Raw genomic sequence first — 9,779 nt, 5'->3', positions numbered from 1 at the left:
TGGTTCCAACCTTTGAATCTTTTCCTCCAGGGCACACACCAGCTTACACCTGGTGCAGATGAAGTTGTCTTGACCCTCTGACAGGCACACAAACACGGCACATTCCACACAGGTCACAACTGCTGACCCAGAGGCCTCCTAAGCTGTAAACAAAACAAGAAACAAAAAACCCTAAAACAAAACAAAAAACCATACCACAGAACCCACGCACTGAACACCTATACCTGGGCACTTGCACACACTCATACACACCAAATATCCTACTCTTTGGCTTTCTCCTAAAGCAAACTCCATGGGAAACTGTCTCTGTTTGCTTCCCTCTGTTTGCTACTCATGCTGTTCCCAAGGGGCTGCCTTTTTAGAAGGCTGCTTAACCTAGCTCCATGCCTCAGTTAACTAAACCAACTCCAACAAGAACAAGCCAATCACTCCAGAGGAAAACTATATGCTATGCAAACCCTCAAGTATCATCAGATCCCGAGTCAGTAGTTCCCAGAAAAGCCTCCTCAAGTCAGTCCCACTACTGAGCTGCTGATCTCACAGCAGATCCTTCTGCTTAACCTTTATGATGTATCCTTTGGCAATACTGGTACCTTGCAGACTGCTCTACCCTTTCTGTCCCTGCACCTTCCTGCTTCCACCTCACTGTCTGTCCATAGAAGTTGCAGCTGCTGCTCTGCGTCTCTCTTGGCAGGGCTTTGTACACTGAAGACACCAAATCAGGACAGATGTGGAAAGCACACCAGAAAGGACAGGGTTGTGGATGAAACAACGGCAGTAGTGACAAAATCCTCTGCCTACTTGGTTTCCCAGCTGTTAAGGGGACGGAGGAAAAACGAAGCCCATCTGCTAGAGGACATGCACCGAGAGATCCTCAGAATTTCCACGGGCGATTTCCATACACTCAGAGCACTCACCCTGGATGGTAAGGTACTACAGAGTCCCATCCCATTCATGTCACTGCACAGAATCTTAAATATAGAAATAGGTGCGTGAGCTATTTGGCGCACACTGCATACGTGGTGGATACCTAGACACCCCACTGCCTCAGTGCCTTAGTAGTTTCAGGAAGAAACATTGCAGCTAGAACTCCTGCACTCTGGTCCTATATCTATTATCAGCCTCCTGTGCAGCCTTTGGACAAAAGTCATCTGATATTGGGGCTTCATTTTCTTCACTTGTAGAATGAAAGGAAATGCTTGTTGGTAGAAGAAGATTTGCCAAATTTAACTCTTCTTTCAGTTAAGATGCCAGGATCTCTTCAGATGGAAGTGGTGGATGTATCTAACTGTACCAACTTAGATACTTGGATTTAGCCTAGCAGCATGGGTTGTGTTGGATCTCTCTATGTCCCTGGGATTGTAGGTTATTCAGCAGCCCAGTCCTCTTCCTACCAAGTCTTTTGGCAGATGTCCCATAGAAAAGTGTCCCTAGTGACCAGGTAATATTTTACAGGCTTCTCTTGCAAAGAAGGGAATTGTGTGGTTTGATTTCCTTAATGAAAGCTTAGGCTTCCAGCAGCATATTACTGTGCTACAATGACAGCCAGGAACAGCAGTCCAAAGTGCTATTTTCATGAAAATCTTGAATTTAGCTAAGGGACTTTGAAATTCTATTTCTCTCCTTTCCTATTTTTTTTTTTTTGCCTACAAATTGGTAAGCTGCTCTTCAAACTGCAAAACACACAGCTCCTTGTACAGTCTCCAGTTTTGTGTCTCATAGTTACTAAGTATTTTAAAATGAATTTGTTCCAAAATTAGTTGAAAAAGGAAAATTCAGTTGAAACATTTACTATGAAGTAACTCTCATTGCTGCCTAAGATGTATTCCTCCTATGTAAGGTCTGCTAGTACAGATGTATTTCTCCTATGTAAGGTCTGCTAGTACCTCTGTTGAGAAATAAGGAGACTAATTTCCTTCCAAGTGTGGTTAATTTCTTTGTATGTGTTTGTCATCATGAATGTAACACACCCCTCATTTGCATTTCAGAAATAACAAATGTGTGGGATGGTGTGTTTGAATTTGCTTCCCGATACCTCTCCATGAACAAGGTGAGGCTCTCCTGCTATTTCTTCTTGTGCCCATATGTATCCAATTAGGTTTGTTGCATCTGTTTTCAAATAAGAAAATTATATCCATATTTAAAAATATATATATTTGCCTTCCACAATATGGCAAGTCCCTCCATTCCCATTAGTCAGGTACGGGGCAACCAGGTTGCTCTGAGATTTTAGAGAAATCTAGCATAATTCATACTCACTTGGTGGCACTTTCTGGTGATGTGTCTAACAAAGCAGCTCATGGTTTATTAAATCTTTGCTCATCCCAGCAGTCCATACTCCTATGGCCTGAAGCACTTCTCCTGTGGGTAAGGAGGAAGGCTCACCCTGATGAGGATTAGCTACATTGAAGCCTTTGGTTGTAAGCTCCTTTTTGCTCCGCTATGTTAGGCATATTGGCTACCATGTTACTACGTCAAGTTTTAGATTTGTGAAAGGCAGGGAGAGAAATAAAATTCTGTGCTACACAGGAATACACAAAGTGTGAAGAGATCATCACATCACCACCATCACAGAGTTCTGACATAACATGGCAATATGAAATATGAGAAAGCAGACTTGTCTTCAACCCTCAATCTTGATTTTTTTTTTCTTCAGGGTGTCATAATACCTGGGCTGGGAATATTTTCATTTGCCCTAAAAAAGGTAGATCTTGGCAGCAACAAATTTATGGTGAAACAAAGACCCGTGTTTCTCCCATCTCAGAAACTTTGCCCAGACTATCAACGGAAGAAATACAAAACATACCGTTACTATCCTGGTAAGAAGACTAAGCAAAACCTCTGCCTTTCCTTGGAATGCATTTGTAACCTGGTCTAATTGTAATTGCTTAAATGTATATTAACTAAATCATCCATTGTGGCTCAGCTTGAAACAGAACTGGCAAGAGCCATGGTTTCTATGAAGTACATGTACAGTTGTGAAAAGAAAGCAGTTTTGTGTCAATGCCATGGGGGGTTGCATTGCAGAGGGAAGGGAGAGTATTAAATGGTAGTTCTCAGTTTGTTTAGCCTCAAGGCACCCTTTAGACTCAAGGCACTCCTCTGAAAATGCCCACTCTCAGCTTACATTCTTTTTTTTTTACTATGGAAAAATATTAGAGCAATTCTTCTGTTGCAAAGAACTCAGAAGAAAGACAACAGCAGGTCAGAATGGTTTTGACACTAAGGATTCCTCATTGAACTCTCTGGGTTTGTCTTGTGAATCAAGGGTAGGTATTTGCACAGCTAACAGTGCTACTCTTGCGTGGCCCCAACACCCTGCTTAAGAATCACTGGTAGAAATGATATCCTGAGAGCAAGAAGCAGTGGCAATAAGAGGAAACAAAAAAGCCCACCCACTCCTCCTCTGGTGTGTCAGTCTACTGCTGACTTTTGCCAGAGTGCTGGTGTCACTGGTAGGTGTTGTAGGGCTTCGGCCTCTTCTTGATTGGTGCCTTGCCCGCAAGCAACGTCAGGGTGAGACTTGGGTTCGGGTGCCACCTAGATGCTGCTCCTGCTTGGGTGCTGCTCCTACTCACCTGCCACATCTTTGATGTTCCTTGTTGGGGAGGCAGTTCTCTTCAGGTGGCCCCCAAAAGTGAAGAGGTCTCGACCCTGGTCTTTTCTTCGTGGAGCTCCAAAAACTTCCCTTTACCCCACCCTTACCACTTCCACAGCCTGGGCAAATGCTGCACTCTGCAGGTCTTCCTCTGGATGATATCTCCTGTCACCCAGATGACCCGCCCTGGGACGGGTTGGGCCTTCTTGGCCAGTACGATCTTCTTTCCACAGCCGGTTCCTCAGCTTCAGGCTGGCTTGGGTCCCTAAACCTGCCCTGCCTTAGGGCTAACTAGGACTCCACAGGAATCTAACACAAAACATATGGCGTCTGCCAACAGGCTCCTGAGATCATGTCTTCCAGTGCCCACTTGTTGCTCAAAACAAAGGAGAAAGAATAAGGGAGGGGGGACTTGCTCGTCTCTTCCCTTCTAGTGCTTACGGGGGTGGGCAGCCGCTCTGTGCCCCTCCCCAATCCTTCTTCCCAACTCAACTGCCTCTGGATCCCTGCTGACCTGGGGTAGCCCTCTTGCTCCTCCCCAGCTGGAGGGGCACGCAGCTCCCATGCCAGGCTTCTCTTTCCTCCCTGCCAAGCTGCTCATGGGAGTTAGCCGCTCCCTGCCTCTTTCCCCAGCCACCGTACCTGCATTCCCTGATGAGGCTGTGGTGTTGCTCCTGGGCATCTCTTGCTTCCCTGGGCCTGGGCTCCTTTCCTGCCGTGCTAGAGCCCTCCAGCTGCTGCTGTGCCCCTCCTGCCCACTTTCCAGCTGGTCCTGGCCGGCGTTGTCTTCTTCCCCCGCCGGCCGCTCAGCTGTTTTCCTAGCTGCTACTTGAGCAGCCCATGTCTCGCCGAGGCTCCGCCCCTGTCCCTGGCTGATCCGCAGCTTCAGGGAGCTCCGGAATCGCGGAGCCTGCATCCAATGTTCCCTCCTAGCTGCTGCTTGTTTGGGCTCCTGCGGTGAGTATCGGGGCGTGTAGGGCAGGGGTCTGGGACCCACTAGAGGGGCTTTTACTGCCCCTTTCACAGCTGGTAAGAAATTTGGCAAAACTGGCAGACGGGGTTAGGCATGTTAGCCTGAAGTCAGTCAGGGAGCCGGGTAGAGATGCACCTTCTGCATCTGTAATTCAGTTAGTCTGTAAGGTGCCGCCCCATTGGCAGATGGAAGAAGGGGTGACCCTGGGGCCTAGGCAGAGTAGGCCCCAGGGCCAGTGTGCATAGTTTGTGAAACTCCACTTGAAACAAAGAGAGGCAGGGCTTTTCAGTGTTACCTTTTATTGGACCAGTTGTATAATTGGCATGCTTTTCTTCCTCCCATGACATCATCTGTATCATTGCTGCTCGTTAGTCAGCTGCTGGGTCTCAGGTTGCTTCTACAGTGCTTGGAGATCCTTCTTGGTGAAGCTTTTATAGAAGGTTAGCTGCTGTTACTAATTAAATAGGTGGGATGACATGACAGGGCTTTGTGAGATGTTATTCATAACTGTAGAGTGCTTTAAACTTCCCCCAGGAAGATGCTCCAGGCGTGCAATTATGATTAATTCATTCACAGCCATGTCAATAGCAAGGTAGTGTCTATGAGCCTTATTGCCACTGATAAGCCTGCTAACTCTACAGATCTCTTTATGTTCTCTGACTGCTGATTTCCAGGTGAAATTCCAATTGTTTCTTTGAACTTAAGGACTGTATCTGTGGAGAGATCAGTGAAATGGGAGATCATACAAGAATGCATGAAGGAGACCCTCCAATACATATCCCAACTGATCAGCCAGCAACGGCAAGTTAAATTCTCAATCAAAGGGATTGGAGTTCTGTGCATCCAGAATGAGAAAGTGAATATGACCTTTTCCAAAGACTTCCTGCTAACCATGGAAAGAAATTGGAACCCAGGCAACACTCTTTTGAATGTAAGTTGATTATTCTGCCAGCAGAATAACTGTTACACTGTTTCAGTCTGTAATGCAAAATGATGCAAGCAAGTCAGTCCTCTGCACCTAAGTATTCTGTGAGAGCATCTATTTGGGTGTTCTGACCATACGCTCTCCATCCTGATGCTGCTGCCTATAATGGGGTAATTACAGATCCTTCCCCTTCCTCCTCTAAGGTGAACTTCTCTTGGGAGGTTGAGTACAATGCTGTCAGTACTGGCACCAAGGCAGGTGGGGATCTGCCTGCAATGCACAACTAGTCTTCTGTTGCAGCCTGGTTGTTTTGTACTCTCATCATTGTTATTGTGTGCATTGCATTAGATTCTAGATGCTTCTCCTAAATTCGGAGCCATATCAGGTGAGGTGCTGGAGATGACTGTAGGTAGGGACAGCTCCTGAGGTGAAAGGCTTAGATGTCTGACTAGACAAGACATAAGATAGGGGTAAGTATTATCCCATTGCCTCCCTCTGAGCGTAGATGCCCTTATTCTGGGGAAAAAAAGAAGTTGCTGTATTGAGTGCAGCATCTAAATGAAGCATTTTACCAGTGTTACTTTGATAAAGTTGTGGTAGTTATGGTAGCTGTACCTCAGACAATCTTGCCCCAGTATGACACTACTAGTAACTTATGTTAACCACCATTAATATTCCCTTGGGTTCTAGAGCAGCTTTTTCCCACTGGGCCTGCCTGTTCTGGCATTTAGTAGTTTGATGCTATGTTATAAGCTGTTTGGCAGCTTGTAAATATGTTTGGTAACCTGGCGCTGCGTTACAGAAATACATCAGTCTCGAACTCAACAGGGTTGACTTGACATAGCTTTGTAGTGTACCCTGTCCTTAGGCTTAGATTCTCTATGGCAGGGGTTCTCAATCCCCAGGCCACGGCCTGGTGCCAGGCCATGGCAGGTAGCCTGCTGGTCTGCAGCACAGTCGGCTGCTGGACTAGAAGTGGCCATGGACTGGCAAACCATGGTCCCCCCAGAGCCAGGCAAAGAGGCCGTGGCTCCTTTCACAGGGCCCACAGCAGTGCAAGGTTTGGCCCACCACCCTGCCCAGAGAATTTCTTCTGGCCAGAAATTCTAGCCACGGTCAGCTGTGACTGCTGGACCATGGTTTGCTGGGCCACAGACACTTCTGGGCCATGGTTTGCTGGGCCACGGCATGAAAACTTTGGGAACCCCTGCTCTAATGTATTTAGATCCCAGATTCGCACTGCAGTCCATCAGAATTGCATACATAGCTCTTTTGGAGGGTCTAGGCTTAAGTGACTTGCTCAAGGACATAAAAGAAGTCTGTGACATTTGTTTGGGAGCTGAGAAGATTCAGGTTCAGACTGTCTTTCTTTTAGTTCTGCCTGCTGTGTCTTCTTATCAGCTCTCTGGGCTGTGAAAAGACACCACAAACTGGGCCACACATTCACAAAACATGGATGTTAATGAAATGTGATTTTTTAGCAGGATTTTTGAACACCACCAGCAGCAGATGTTTGATGTAGAAGTAGGAGTGTTTGCTTTGTCTCTTGTCTGCTAAATAACTTCTGTGGAGTCATCTATATTGTCTGTGGCCATTTCAGGACTCTGAGACACGAGCCTCAGTCTTTTCACAGAGACGCGAATCAACAGTTCTAAGAGGAACAATTTTTAGACAAACCACTGTTCCTGCCTATGTGGGCGGGCCTCTGAAGTTTCCAAGGTAGGTACATTGCTTCCTTTCCAGTTCACTGCCCCCCTTACTCTGCTCAGTTTCCACTTTTCTGAAGATGCTTGGCGCTTAGCACCTGGGTCTAACCCAGGGGTGGGCAAAATGGCAGATCCAGCAGTGGCTTAACTCAATTTCCCAGCCGCCCCTGCCTGTGTCACTGTGACCAGTTTCCTTGGAGATGCCAAGAGCAGCAGGGCCGTGACGGCTCATGGCTAGGGAGTCCACGGAGACCGGACCAAGCACCGTTGGCAGGGCGCACGGCTGGGGAGGAGCTGCTCCAGGGCCGGGGCCAGGGCTAAGGCTGGGATTTTGCAGTGGTGACGGTATGGTTCAGAGCCACGGCAGAGCTGCGATCAGCTGCCTGCACACCTCTACCCAGTATGGGCAGGCAGCAGATCTTAGCTTCACCTTGGCTGCAGCCCATGCTGTTGCCACTGCAAGATCCTCGCCCTGACCCCAGGCTCCGGGCCCTGCCTTGGGCCTGAAGCAGCTCCCCACACAGCCATGCACCCTGGCAGTGCTGCTTGGGCCAGTCTCCATGAAAACCCTAGCCCTGTGCTGTCATGGCCCTGCCACTCCTGGGGTCTCCATGGAAACCAACCACAGGAACTTGGGCAGGGGCTGCCGGAAATGGAGTCTGGGATGGGCCTGATCCAGCCCATGGCCTGGACTTTGCATGCCCCTGGTCTAACCCACTGCAGGCAGAGATACTAAGAGAGCCCAGCTCCTAAAGAACAGGAGTATTAAGCAGAGTACAAAGAGAAGGTGTTCAGTTTTCTGAAATGGGTAGTGTGTGCAGAGTACATCGTGCCTGGGAGCCAGAGAATGTAGTGACATGGGCCTGGGATGACCCAAACTCATGCAGTTCAAACCTTCAGTATTAGCCCTTGGTATCTTAGATAGATTAAAGACTTTTTGCCTTATGCCACAGGGGAGAAGGTCCTATCCACACTGGTTTTGTTACTCTCCATTTTCAAATAAACCACTTGACTTACATATTCCTGCAGGACATTTAGGGAGATGTGAGCTTTTGTGGGCAATAACCTATAGAAGCACATCTGATGAATTCAGTTGTGCCCACGAAAGCTTGCGTATTTTTGAATCAGTAGGAATACGATGTTCTCTATTTAGATACTTTCTTTACAAAATCAACTCAGATCTTTTGCTTGCTTCCAGAATTAAGCACGAGGAAACCACTAACAGTAATGGAACATATCAAAGAAGAGACTGAAATAACCAACAATGAAAAACACCAAACTCAAACAGGTAAAGATCATATTAATTATAAAGACAAAAATGGTAAGTAGGAGCGTATCATTTTTACTATTAAAAGGTAAAAATAATAAGCTGCATATGGATACAGATTTTTTAGCTAGAATTCAAAACAACTTGCTGTTCTGTTAAATAGGAGCTACATTACTAGAATCAGCTAACAGACAGCAGAATTGCTGAAGAAAACATGGCATGACTAGCTAGTAGAGTAAAAAAGAAAAGCAAAAGGTTTTGCCCAATAGGCAACTCATTACCTCAGGCGGCAGCAGTGTGTTTCAGGTAAAAGTGGTCTACGTGTGTCAGAAGTCATGTTGCCAATCTGACAAATAATCCATGTAGCGCCATATTGGAATCCAAATATATAAATTCATATTTTGGTGAATATTTCAGCCCCCACTAGGGTTAGAAATTAAGTCCAATGACAAAACAAAAATTGTACAACTTAAAGAGATCAATCGTAACATTTCCCTTGTGGTATCCATATTGGATTCCAAGATGGCTGCCACAACTTTACAATTTTGTTCATTATTAGATACCGAAAGGGCATGGCTACACATTGCTCTATGTCACCATATGGCACGCTATTGTGATGTAGTGATCACGGGGGTCTACACACAATTGCCAGCTATGTTTCCATAGTGACACACTCCCCAGTTATAGCACGCTGCTACGGTGATGTAGCAACAAAATCTAATCATGTGCTGCACGCATGGTGCAGTAACAATCCATACTGTGCTGTGCTTTAGTACTTCCAAAAGGCAATGTCGCCATATGGCAATGTGTAGATGCACCCAAAAGGTTTGCAAATTACTATATCAAATCTGTTCTGGTTCAGATTACCTCAACATGAAAACCTCCAATGAAGATTCCCGAAAAGACACTTGCCCTTAATGCCTTTATTGCCCTTATACAAATATTACAAGGGAGCTGATAGCATCACTGAGTTCAGCAAAGCATAGAGGTATGACTCAAAATCTACAAGGTGCATCATGTCTTGAAGTAGGTTTACATTCAACAATTAGCCATTTACACCTGCTGGAATTGCATGAATAAACAAGGCACTCATCCAACATAGGGCAGCTGCTGAATTCAACATTTATTATGGCACCTGTGCTGGAACATTCCAAACACCTCAGTTAGCACCTCAATTAGCTCTTGCTACATTTCTTTTACACACAAAGGACATATTGAGAGAAAGTTGTGCAAGGAACAAGATGAAAGGGAAACCTGACCAACAACAAAGTGAAGAACACACTGGGACATCAAGCAGATCATCTATTCCA

At 46.1% G+C, this 9,779-nt stretch overlaps 1 long non-coding RNA gene across 1 annotated transcript; it reads left to right on the top strand.

Annotated features, from left to right (window-relative positions):
• The first annotated feature begins 5,252 nt into the window (after positions 1 to 5,252).
• On the top strand, positions 5,253 to 8,484 carry LOC102380663. Its single transcript, XR_324571.1, has 3 exons — positions 5,253 to 5,502; positions 7,097 to 7,215; positions 8,401 to 8,484. It is a non-coding gene; the product is annotated as an uncharacterized LOC102380663 (long non-coding RNA).
• The last annotated feature ends 1,295 nt before the right edge of the window (positions 8,485 to 9,779 follow it).

The sequence above is a fragment of the Alligator sinensis genome, unplaced genomic scaffold (genome assembly GCF_000455745.1).
Source record: "Alligator sinensis unplaced genomic scaffold, ASM45574v1 scaffold148_1, whole genome shotgun sequence".
Classification (NCBI taxonomy): Eukaryota; Metazoa; Chordata; order Crocodylia; family Alligatoridae; genus Alligator; species Alligator sinensis.
The sequence above is the reverse complement of the archived record's forward strand: the minus strand, read 5'-3'. Positions and strand labels throughout refer to the sequence as shown.